The 13,738-nt window shown below is 31.9% G+C and overlaps 1 protein-coding gene across 3 annotated transcripts in view; it reads left to right on the top strand.

The window, feature by feature from the left end:
- LOC126821648 (interaptin) overlaps positions 1–13,738 on the top strand; it is a 121,354-nt gene that overhangs the window by 83,194 nt on the left and 24,422 nt on the right. The gene's annotated exons all lie outside the window — the stretch shown is intronic.

Below are 13,738 nucleotides of genomic sequence, written 5' to 3'. Positions count from 1 at the left end.
GCACATAGCTGCGCTACTTTCGATTTTTGATTTTCAGCAAAAATTCGAAGATATTAGGCGCCAAATTTCGGAAATTTAAAATTTTACAAAAAACTTTTTTATTGATGAATATTTTTTACTCGTGTTGTGCACAGAATTAAAGAGTCATCTGACTTGCGCAAAAATGTTAAAAATTTTTGTCTCAGTAATTTTCCTTGGCCTCCATTGGCTAATTCAGTTTTTCAGTCCTAGCTTAATTTTTTATTGTTCGATTTGTATAAAACAAAGTTCATATGCTTCGTTGTCTCAATTGTCATTTTTTTTATTACCAAAAGTGTTATCTGTCGGCACCGGAAGTGGCATAATTTTACCAAAAACTACAATTTTGACAGTTAGGTACCATTTTTTGAAAACAAATATTATTTTTTTGAAAAATTATATGACTCAAAGAGTGTGTCCTTTAAAGGCGCAAAAAATGTCGGAAGCAGTTTTTTTAATTTCTTTTTCATTTTCTAGCAAATTGGATTAAGAGGTGAAAAAAGGCGTAAAATTGACCTATTTACAACTCATTCAGGCTTTTCAGATTTTAAAATATTTTTACGTAACTTTTATAAACTTGTAGCTATAATCCATACGAAGAGAATGTATGTGAAAATTAGTTTGTAATATAAGCAGTTGCCGAGAAATAGGCAATTTTGCATGAGTCACTTTTCACGTAATTTTGGCTGTAAAAGAATCAATTATTATTCGATTTTCAATTTTCTTTCGCCATTGGATGCCTAATGCCATAGTGGACTATGTCAAACCATTTTACCCCTTGCGCTGCCACCGGAAATGACGTCATTTGCTCAAAACTTAAATTTTAGCCTTCAAAAAACAATATTTTATTCAAATGATTCGTATTTGTTATTTTTTTCAAATTATGATATTTGATTCTATTGATCAAATAGATTGAACCCATACGATCATACAGATACCACAAAATGGTTTCTAACTTGTACGGTTGCAGAGAAATGGGCGATTTTCCTTAAGTCACTTTTCAAGGTTTTTGGTCTATAAAAGTGTCAGTTATTATTCGATTTTCATAAAATTTTCACCATATGATATCTTGTGTCATTTATGATTTCATAGAACTAATTTAACATTTTCATTATCACCGGAAGTAACGTCATTTTGGCAAAAACTGTATTTTTAGCCTTCAAAACAGATATTTTTTTCAAATGAGTCTTATTTGTATTGTTTTTAAAATTATGATATTTGATTCCAATCAGCAAATAGATTGAACCCATACGATCATACAGATACCAGAAAATGGTTTCTAACTTGTACGGTTGCAGAGAAATAGGCGATTTTCTACAAGTCACTTTTCAAGGTTTTTGGTCTATAAAAGTGGCAATTGTTATTCGATTTACATACAATTTTCACCATGTGATGCCCTATGTCATTTCTGATTTCATAAAAGTAATTGAACATTTTCATTATCACCGGAAGTACAGTACACTTACATGTAACAAATGTATAAAATGAATTGATATTGCTGGATTTTGTTGATTCGGCGTCCATTTTATTTGATGTGTGCAATGCTTATGTGGAAACCTGTTTAATGGTTTCATTGGTACGGGAAGTAACATGTTTAGGGTAAAGTGGCACCGGTGAAACCCGTCATTACTGCATCGCAGTTCTAGTTCTTATTATTATTATTCTTCTTTTGTTTTGAGTAGATCTCAGCAACTGATTGTCGGATCGTTACGATTTCTTCGGTTTTATCGGAAAAGTGGGTGTGACTTAGAGGATAAAGCTATTTTGAACGTTCTGCGACAATGCGAAATGTCCGAAATCACCGAAGCTATCGTTTTTAGAAATATTGCAGTAATTTTAACAATAATCATTGGATTTTAACTTTCGATGCATTTTGGCATAGCCGGAGACGGGGCACATAGCTACGCTACTTTTGATTTTTGATTTTCGGCAAATCTTCGCAGATATTAGGCGCTAAATTTAGAAAATTTAAATTTTTACAAAAAACTTTTTTATTTATGAATATTTTTTAGTCGTGTTTTACACAAATATAACGAGTCCTCTGACTTGGGCAAAAATGTGAAAATTTTTTGTCTCGGTAATTTTCCTTGGTCCCCATTGGCTAATTCAGTTTTTCAGTCCTAGATTAATTATTTATTGTTCGATTTGTATAAAACAAAGTTCATATGCCCCGTTGTCTCAATTGTCATTTTTTTTGTTACCAATAGTGTTATCTGTCGGCACCGGAAGTGGCGTAAATTGACAAAAAACTACAATTTTGACAGTTAGGTACCATTTTTCGAAAGCAAATATTATTTTTTTCAAATCTGGTATAACTGAAATTGTGCGCCCTTTAAAGGCGCACAAAATGTTGGGACCAGTTTTTTTAATTTCGATTCCGTTTTCGGGCTATTTCGATTAAAAGGTGAAAAAAGGTGTAAAATTAAGCTATTTACAACCCATCCAGCGTTTTCATATTTTAAAATATTACTTCGTAACTTTCATAAACTCGTAGCAATAATCTATACGGAGAGAATGTATGTGAAAATTAATTTGTAATATGCGCAGTTGCCGAGAATTGGGCAATTATGCATGAGTCACTTTTTACGCTACTTTGCCTGTAAAAGAGTCAATTATTATTCGATTTTCATAAAAGTGACACCATTTGATGTGTAATGTCAATTTTAACTAGGTCAAACCAATTTAACATTTTCAATATCACCGGAAATGACGTAATTTGGGCAAAAATTGTATTTATAGCCTTCGAAACCAGTAATTTATTCAAATGAGTCATATTTGTTATTTGTTTAAAATTTTGATATTTGATTCAAATCAACTAATACAATGAACCCTTACGATCATATAGATATCACAAAATGGTTTCTAACTTGTTCAGTTGCGGAGAAATAGGCAATTTTCAACAGGTCACTTTTTAAGGTTTTTTGTCAATAAAAGTGTCAATTATTATTCGATTTTCATGAAATTTTCACTGTGTGATACATAATGCCATTTACGATTTCATACAAGTAATATAAGATTTTCATTATCACCGGGAGTAACGTCATTTTGGCAAAAACTGTATTTTTAGCCTTCAAAACAGATATTTTATTCAAATGAATCAGATTTGTAATGTTTTTAAAATTATGATATTTGATTCCAATCAACAAATAGAATGAACTCATTCGATCATACAGATACCTCAAAATGGTTTCTAACTTGTACGGTTGCAGAGAAATAGGCGATTTTCTACAAGTCATTTTTCAAGGTTTTTGGTCTATAAAGGTGGCAATTATTATAGGATTTACATAAAATTTTCACCATGTGATGATGCTATTTCTGATTTCATAAACCAATTTAACATTTTCATTATCACCGGAAGTAATGTAATTTTGACAGGATCACTGACATGTAGCAAATGAATTGATTGCTGGATTTGGTTGTTTATTTCATGTGTGCAATGCTTATGTGGAAACCTGTTTAACGGTTTCATTGGTACCGTAAGTGACATAAGTTCAAGGGTAACGTGGCACCGGTGAAACCCGTCATTACTGCTTCGCAGTTCTAGTTCTTATTATTATTATTATTCTTCTTTTGTTTTGAGTAGATCTCAGCAACTACTTGTCGCATCGTTACGATTTCTTCGGTTTTACTGGGAAAGTGGGTGTGACTTAGAGGATAAAGCTATTTTGAACGTTCTGCGACAATGCGAAATGTCCGAAATCACCGAAGTTATCGTTTTTACAAATATTGCGGTAATTTTAACAATAATCATGGGATTTTAACTTTCGATACATTTTGGCATAGCTGGAGACAGGGCACATAGCTGCGCTACTTTCGATTTTTGATTTTCAGCAAAAATTCGAAGATATTAGGCGCCAAATTTCGGAAATTTAAAATTTTACAAAAAACTTTTTTATTGATGAATATTTTTTACTCGTGTTGTGCACAGAATTAAAGAGTCATCTGACTTGCGCAAAAATGTTAAAAATTTTTGTCTCAGTAATTTTCCTTGGCCTCCATTGGCTAATTCAGTTTTTCAGTCCTAGCTTAATTTTTTATTGTTCGATTTGTATAAAACAAAGTTCATATGCTTCGTTGTCTCAATTGTCATTTTTTTTATTACCAAAAGTGTTATCTGTCGGCACCGGAAGTGGCATAATTTTACCAAAAACTACAATTTTGACAGTTAGGTACCATTTTTTGAAAACAAATATTATTTTTTTGAAAAATTATATGACTCAAAGAGTGTGTCCTTTAAAGGCGCAAAAAATGTCGGAAGCAGTTTTTTTAATTTCTTTTTCATTTTCTAGCAAATTGGATTAAGAGGTGAAAAAAGGCGTAAAATTGACCTATTTACAACTCATTCAGGCTTTTCAGATTTTAAAATATTTTTACGTAACTTTTATAAACTTGTAGCTATAATCCATACGAAGAGAATGTATGTGAAAATTAGTTTGTAATATAAGCAGTTGCCGAGAAATAGGCAATTTTGCATGAGTCACTTTTCACGTAATTTTGGCTGTAAAAGAATCAATTATTATTCGATTTTCAATTTTCTTTCGCCATTGGATGCCTAATGCCATAGTGGACTATGTCAAACCATTTTACCCCTTGCGCTGCCACCGGAAATGACGTCATTTGCTCAAAACTTAAATTTTAGCCTTCAAAAAACAATATTTTATTCAAATGATTCGTATTTGTTATTTTTTTCAAATTATGATATTTGATTCTATTGATCAAATAGATTGAACCCATACGATCATACAGATACCACAAAATGGTTTCTAACTTGTACGGTTGCAGAGAAATGGGCGATTTTCCTTAAGTCACTTTTCAAGGTTTTTGGTCTATAAAAGTGTCAGTTATTATTCGATTTTCATAAAATTTTCACCATATGATATCTTGTGTCATTTATGATTTCATAGAACTAATTTAACATTTTCATTATCACCGGAAGTAACGTCATTTTGGCAAAAACTGTATTTTTAGCCTTCAAAACAGATATTTTTTTCAAATGAGTCTTATTTGTATTGTTTTTAAAATTATGATATTTGATTCCAATCAGCAAATAGATTGAACCCATACGATCATACAGATACCAGAAAATGGTTTCTAACTTGTACGGTTGCAGAGAAATTGGCGATTTTCTACAAGTCACTTTTCAAGGTTTTTGGTCTATAAAAGTGGCAATTGTTATTCGATTTACATACAATTTTCACCATGTGATGCCCTATGTCATTTCTGATTTCATAAAAGTAATTGAACATTTTCATTATCACCGGAAGTACAGTACACTTACATGTAACAAATGTATAAAATGAATTGATATTGCTGGATTTTGTTGATTCGGCGTCCATTTTATTTGATGTGTGCAATGCTTATGTGGAAACCTGTTTAATGGTTTCATTGGTACGGGAAGTAACATGTTTAGGGTAAAGTGGCACCGGTGAAACCCGTCATTACTGCATCGCAGTTCTAGTTAGGGTTTCACACTGCGTAGCTTGTGTGAAACACTATTGTTTTTGTTAAAATTATTATTAGGGTTTCACACTGCGAAGCTTGTGTGAAACACTATTGTTTTTGTTAAAATTATTATTCTTATTATTATTATTATTCTTCTTTTGTTTTGAGTAGATCTCAGCAACTACTTGTCGCATCGTTACGATTTCTTCGGTTTTACTGGGAAAGTGGGTGTGACTTAGAGGATAAAGCTATTTTGAACGTTCTGCGACAATGCGAAATGTCCGAAATCACCGAAGTTATCGTTTTTACAAATATTGCGGTAATTTTAACAATAATCATGGGATTTTAACTTTCGATACATTTTGGCATAGCTGGAGACAGGGCACATAGCTGCGCTACTTTTGATTTTTGATTTTCGGCAAATCTTCGCAGATATTAGGCGCTAAATTTAGAAAATTTAAATTTTTACAAAAAACTTTTTTATTTATGAATATTTTTTAGTCGTGTTTTACACAAATATAACGAGCCCTCTGACTTGGGCAAAAATGTGAAAATTTTTTGTCTCGGTAATTTTCCTTGGCCCCCATTGGCTAATTCAGTTTTTCAGTCCTAGATTAATTATTTATTGTTCGATTTGTATAAAACAAAGTTCATATGCTCCGTTGTCTCAATTGTCATTTTTTTTGTTACCAATAGTGTTATCTGTCGGCACCGGAAGTGGCGTAAATTGACAAAAAACTACAATTTTGACAGTTAGGTACCATTTTTCGAAAGCAAATATTATTGTTTTCAAATCTGGTATAACTGAAATTGTGCGCCCTTTAAAGGCGCACAAAATGTTGGGACCAGTTTTTTTAATTTCGATTCCGTTTTCGGGCTATTTCGATTAAAAGGTGAAAAAAGGTGTAAAATTAAGCTATTTACAACCCATCCAGCGTTTTCATATTTTAAAATATTACTTCGTAACTTTCATAAACTCGTAGCAATAATCTATACGGAGAGAATGTATGTGAAAATTAATTTGTAATATGCGCAGTTGCCGAGAAATGGGCAATTTTGCATGAGTCACTTTTTACGCTAGTTTGCCTGTAAAAGAGTCAATTATTATTCGATTTTCATAAAAGTGACACCATTTGATGTGTAATGTCAATTTTAACTAGGTCAAACCAAATTAACCCTTTCAATATCACCGGAAATGACGTAATTTGGGCAAAAATTGTATTTATAGCCTTCGAAACCAGTAATTTATTCAAATGAGTCATATTTGTTATTTGTTTAAAATTTTGATATTTGATTCAAATCAACTAATACAATGACCCCTTACGATCATATAGATATCACAAAATGGTTTCTAACTTGTTCAGTTGCGGAGAAATAAGCAATTTTCAACAGGTCACTTTTTAAGGTTTTTTGTCAATAAAAGTCTCAATTATTATTCGATTTTCATGAAATTTTCACTGTGTGATACATAATGCCATTTACGATTTCATACAAGTAATTTCAGATTTTCATTATCACCGGAAGTAACGTCATTTTGGCAAAAACTGTATTTTTAGCCTTCAAAACAGATATTTTATTCAAATGAATCAGATTTGTAATGTTTTTAAAATTATGATATTTGATTCCAATCAACAAATAGAATGAACTCCTTCGATCATACATATACCTCAAAATGGTTTCTAACTTGTACGGTTGCAGAGAAATAGGCGATTTTCTACAAGTCATTTTTCAAGGTTTTTGGTCTATAAAGGTGGCAATTATTATAGGATTTACATAAAATTTTCACCATGTGATCATGCTATTTCTGATTTCATAAACCAATTTAACATTTTCATTATCACCGGAAGTAATGTAATTTTGACAGGATCACTGACATGTAGCAAATGAATTGATTGCTGGATTTGGTTGTTTCTGCGTCCATTTTATTTCATGTGTGCAATGCTTATGTGGAAACCTGTTTAACGGTTTCATTGGTACCGGAAGTGACATAAGTTCAAGGGTAACGTGGCACCGGTGAAACCCGTCATTACTGCTTCGCAGTTCTAGTTCTTATTATTATTATTATTCTTCTTTTGTTTTGAGTAGATCTCAGCAACTGATTGTCGGATCGTTACGATTTCTTCAGTTTTACTGAAAAAGTGGGTGTGACTTAGAGGATAAAGCTATTTTGAACGTTCTGCGACAATGCGAAATGTCCGAAATCACCGAAGCTATCGTTTTTAGAAATATTGCAGTAATTTTAACAATAATCATTGGATTTTAACTTTCGATGCATTTTGGCATAGCCGGAGACGGGGCACATAGCTACGCTACTTTTGATTTTTGATTTTCGGCAAATCTTCGCAGATATTAGGCGCTAAATTTAGAAAATTTAAATTTTTACAAAAAACTTTTTTATTTATGAATATTTTTTAGTCGTGTTTTACACAAATATAACGAGTCCTCTGACTTGGGCAAAAATGTGAAAAAATTTTGTCTCGGTAATTTTCCTTGGCCCCAATTGGCTAATTCAGTTTTTCAGTCCTAGATTAATTATTTATTGTTCGATTTGTATAAAACAAAGTTCATATGCTCCGTTGTCTCAATTGTCATTTTTTTTGTTACCAATAGTGTTATCTGTCGGCACCGGAAGTGGCGTAAATTGACAAAAAACTACAATTTTGACAGTTAGGTACCATTTTTCGAAAGCAAATATTATTTTTTTCAAATCTGGTATAACTGAAATTGTGCGCCCTTTAAAGGCGCACAAAATGTTGGAACCAGTTTTTTTAATTTCGATTCCGTTTTCGGGCTATTTCGATTAAAAGGTGAAAAAAGGTGTAAAATTAAGCTATTTACAACCCATCCAGCGTTTTCATATTTTAAAATATTACTTCGTAACTTTCATAAACTCGTAGCAATAATCTATACGGAGAGAATGTATGTGAAAATTAATTTGTAATATGCGCAGTTGCCGAGAAATGGGCAATTTTGCATGAGTCACTTTTTACGCTAGTTTGCCTGTAAAAGAGTCAATTATTATTCGATTTTCATAAAAGTGACACCATTTGATGTGTAATGTCAATTTTAACTAGGTCAAACCAATTTAACATTTTCAATATCACCGGAAATGACGTAATTTGGGCAAAAATTGTATTTATAGCCTTCGAAACCAGTAATTTATTCAAATGAGTCATATTTGTTATTTGTTTAAAATTTTGATATTTGATTCAAATCAACTAATACAATGAACCCTTACGATCATATAGATATCACAAAATGGTTTCTAACTTGTTCAGTTGCGGAGAAATAGGCAATTTTCAACAGGTCACTTTTTAAGGTTTTTTTGTCAATAAAAGTGTCAATTATTATTCGATTTTCATGAAATTTTCACTGTGTGATACATAATGCCATTTACGATTTCATACAAGTAATTTAAGATTTTCATTATCACCGGAAGTAACGTCATTTTGGCAAAAACTGTATTTTTAGCCTTCAAAACAGATATTTTATTCAAATGAATCAGATTTGTAATGTTTTTAAAATTATGATATTTGATTCCAATCAACAAATAGAATGAACTCATTCGATCATACAGATACCTCAAAATGGTTTCTAACTTGTACGGTTGCAGAGAAATAGGCGATTTTCTACAAGTCATTTTTCAAGGTTTTTGGTCTATAAAGGTGGCAATTATTATAGGATTTACATAAAATTTTCAACATGTGATGATGCTATTTCTGATTTCATAAACCAATTTAACATTTTCATTATCACCGGAAGTAATGTAATTTTGACAGGATCACTGACATGTAGCAAATGAATTGGTTGCTGGATTTGGTTGTTTCTGTGTCCATTTTATTTCATGTGTGCAATGCTTATGTGGAAACCTGTTTAACGGTTTCATTGGTACCGGAAGTGACATAAGTTCAAGGGTAACGTGGCACCGGTGAAACCCGCCATTACTGCTTCGCAGTTCTAGTTCTTATTATTATTATTATTCTTCTTTTGTTTTGAGTAGATCTCAGCAACTGATTGTCGGATCGTTACGATTTCTTCAGTTTTACTGAAAAAGTGGGTGTGACTTAGAGGATAAAGCTATTTTGAACGTTCTGCGACAATGCGAAATGTCCGAAATCACCGAAGCTATCGTTTTTAGAAATATTGCAGTAATTTTAACAATAATCATTGGATTTTAACTTTCGATGCATTTTGGCATAGCCGGAGACGGGGCACATAGCTACGCTACTTTTGATTTTTGATTTTCGGCAAATCTTCGCAGATATTAGGCGCTAAATTTAGAAAATTTAAATTTTTACAAAAAACTTTTTTATTTATGAATATTTTTTAGTCGTGTTTTACACAAATATAACGAGTCCTCTGACTTGGGCAAAAATGTGAAAAATTTTTGTCTCGGTAATTTTCCTTGGCCCCAATTGGCTAATTCAGTTTTTCAGTTCTAGATTAATTATTTATTGTTCGATTTGTATAAAACAAAGTTCATATGCTCCGTTGTCTCAATTGTCATTTTTTTTGTTACCAATAGTGTTATCTGTCGGCACCGGAAGTGGCGTAAATTGACAAAAAACTACAATTTTGACAGTTAGGTACCATTTTTCGAAAGCAAATATTATTGTTTTCAAATCTGGTATAACTGAAATTGTGCGCCCTTTAAAGGCGCACAAAATGTTGGAACCAGTTTTTTTAATTTCGATTCCGTTTTCGGGCTATTTCGATTAAAAGGTGAAAAAAGGTGTAAAATTAAGCTATTTACAACCCATCCAGCGTTTTCATATTTTAAAATATTACTTCGTAACTTTCATAAACTCGTAGCAATAATCTATACGGAGAGAATGTATGTGAAAATTAATTTGTAATATGCGCAGTTGCCGAGAAATGGGCAATTTTGCATGAGTCACTTTTTACGCTAGTTTGCCTGTAAAAGAGTCAATTATTATTCGATTTTCATAAAAGTGACACCATTTGATGTGTAATGTCAATTTTAACTAGGTCAAACCAATTTAACATTTTCAATATCACCGGAAATGACGTAATTTGGGCAAAAATTGTATTTATAGCCTTCGAAACCAGTAATTTATTCAAATGAGTCATATTTGTTATTTGTTTAAAATTTTGATATTTGATTCAAATCAACTAATACAATGAACCCTTACGATCATATAGATATCACAAAATGGTTTCTAACTTGTTCAGTTGCGGAGAAATAGGCAATTTTCAACAGGTCACTTTTTAAGGTTTTTTGTCAATAAAAGTGTCAATTATTATTCGATTTTCATGAAATTTTCATTGTGTGATACCTAATGCCATTTACGATTTCATACAAGTAATTTAAGATTTTCATTATCACCGGAAGTAACGTCATTTTGGCAAAAACTGTATTTTTAGCCTTCAAAACAGATATTTTATTCAAATGAATCAGATTTGTAATGTTTTTAAAATTATGATATTTGATTCCAATCAACAAATAGAATGAACTCATTCGATCATACAGATACCTCAAAATGGTTTCTAACTTGTACGGTTGCAGAGAAATAGGCGATTTTCTACAAGTCATTTTTCAAGGTTTTTGGTCTATAAAGGTGGCAACTATTATAGGATTTACATAAAATTTTCACCATGTGATGATGCTATTTCTGATTTCATAAACCAATTTAACATTTTCATTATCACCGGAAGTAATGTAATTTTGGTACCGGAAGTAACATAAGTTCAAGGGTAACGTGGCACCGGTGAAACCCGTCATTACTGCTTCGCAGTTCTAGTTCTTATTATTAGGGTTTCACACTGCGAAGCTTGTGTGAAACACTATTGTTTTTGTTAAAATTATTATTAGGGTTTCACACTGCGTAGCTTGTGTGAAACACTATTGTTTTTGTTAAAATTATTATTAGGGTTTCACACTGCGTAGCTTGTGTGAAACACTATTGTTTTTGTTAAAATTATTATTCTTATTATTATTATTCTTCTTTTGTTTTGAGTAGATCTCAGCAACTGATTGTCGGATCGTTACGATTTCTTCGGTTTTATCGGAAAAGTGGGTGTGACTTAGAGGATAAAGCTATTTTGAACGTTCTGCGACAATGCGAAATGTCCGAAATCACCGAAGCTATCGTTTTTAGAAATATTGCAGTAATTTTAACAATAATCATTGGATTTTAACTTTCGATGCATTTTGGCATAGCTGGAGACGGGGCACATAGCTACGCTACTTTTGATTTTTGATTTTCGGCAAATCTTCGCAGATATTAGGCGCTAAATTTAGAAAATTTAAATTTTTACAAAAAACTTTTTTATTTATAAATATTTTTTAATCGTGTTTTACACAAATATAACGAGTCCTCTGACTTGGGCAAAAATGTGAAAATTTTTTGTCTCGGTAATTTTCCTTGGCCCCCATTGGCTAATTCAGTTTTTCAGTCCTAGATTAATTATTTATTGTTCGATTTGTATAAAACAAAGTTCATATGCCCCGTTGTCTCAATTGTCATTTTTTTTGTTACCAATAGTGTTATCTGTCGGCACCGGAAGTGGCGTAAATTGACAAAAAACTACAATTTTGACAGTTAGGTACCATTTTTCGAAAGCAAATATTAGTTTTTTCAAATCTGGTATAACTGAAATTGTGCGCCCTTTAAAGGCGCACAAAATGTTGGGACCATTTTTTTTAATTTCGATTCCGTTTTCGGGCTATTTCGATTAAAAGGTGAAAAAAGGTGTAAAATTAAGCTATTTACAACCCATTCAGCGTTTTCATATTTTAAAATATTACTTCGTAACTTTCATAAACTCGTAGCAATAATCTATACGGAGAGAATGTATGTGAAAATTAATTTGTAATATGCGCAGTTGCCGAGAAATGGGCAATTTTGCATGAGTCACTTTTTACGCTAGTTTGCCTGTAAAAGAGTCAATTATTATTCGATTTTCATAAAAGTGACACCATTTGATGTGTAATGTCAATTTTAACTAGGTCAAACCAATTTAACATTTTCAATATCACCGGAAATGACGTAATTTGGGCAAAAATTGTATTTATAGCCTTCGAAACCAGTAATTTATTCAAATGAGTCATATTTGTTATTTGTTTAAAATTTTGATATTTGATTCAAATCAACTAATACAATGAACCCTTACGATCATATAGATATCACAAAATGGTTTCTAACTTGTTCAGTTGCGGAGAAATAGGCAATTTTCAACAGGTCACTTTTTAAGGTTTTTTTGTCAAAAAAAGTGTCAATTATTATTCGATTTTCATGAAATTTTCACTGTGTGATACATAATGCCATTTACGATATCATACAAGTAATTTAAGATTTTCATTATCACCGGAAGTAACGTCATTTTGGCAAAAACTGTATTTTTAGCCTTCAAAACAGATATTTTATTCAAATGAATCAGATTTGTAATGTTTTTAAAATTATGATATTTGATTCCAATCAACAAATAGAATGAACTCATTCGATCATACAGATACCTCAAAATGGTTTCTAACTTGTACGGTTGCAGAGAAATAGGCGATTTTCTACAAGTCATTTTTCAAGGTTTTTGGTCTATAAAGGTGGCAATTATTATAGGATTTACATAAAATTTTCAACATGTGATGATGCTATTTCTGATTTCATAAACCAATTTAACATTTTCATTATCACCGGAAGTAATGTAATTTTGACAGGATCACTGACATGTAGCAAATGAATTGATTGCTGGATTTGGTTGTTTCTGCGTCCATTTTATTTCATGTGTGCAATGCTTATGTGGAAACCTGTTTAACGGTTTCATTGGTACCGGAAGTGACATAAGTTCAAGGGTAACGTGGCACCGGTGAAACCCGTCATTACTGCTTCGCAGTTCTAGTTAGGGTTTCACACTGCGTAGCTTGTGTGAAACACTATTGTTTTTGTTAAAATTATTATTAGGGTTTCACACTGCGTAGCTTGTGTGAAACACTATTGTTTTTGTTAAAATTATTATTCTTATTATTATTATTATTCTTCTTTTGTTTTGAGTAGATACTTGTACATAAAGGTTTCAGTCCTACTCCCCTGCTTATTTTTTCTTGTGGTGGCCAAGAAAGTTCATCAGGATTTTCTGGCATGGTTCCTCTTTTAACTGGTGCAAGACAGAGGGGCTGGTAAGGGCTAATGTACAGTTGTTCGGATAGGACAAAAAACCAAGCTCTTTTGTACACACGGTCCAGTCAAAATTTCCATCACAGCACACTTTCAAGCATTTGTCCAACTTCTTTAGCCCAGTTTGAGCAGAACAGTATGATGTT

The sequence above is a fragment of the Patella vulgata genome, chromosome 5 (genome assembly GCF_932274485.2).
Source record: "Patella vulgata chromosome 5, xgPatVulg1.2, whole genome shotgun sequence".
NCBI lineage: Eukaryota > Metazoa > Mollusca > Gastropoda > Patellidae > Patella > Patella vulgata.
Note: the sequence above shows the minus strand (reverse complement) of the source record. Positions and strands in the feature narration are given on the sequence as shown.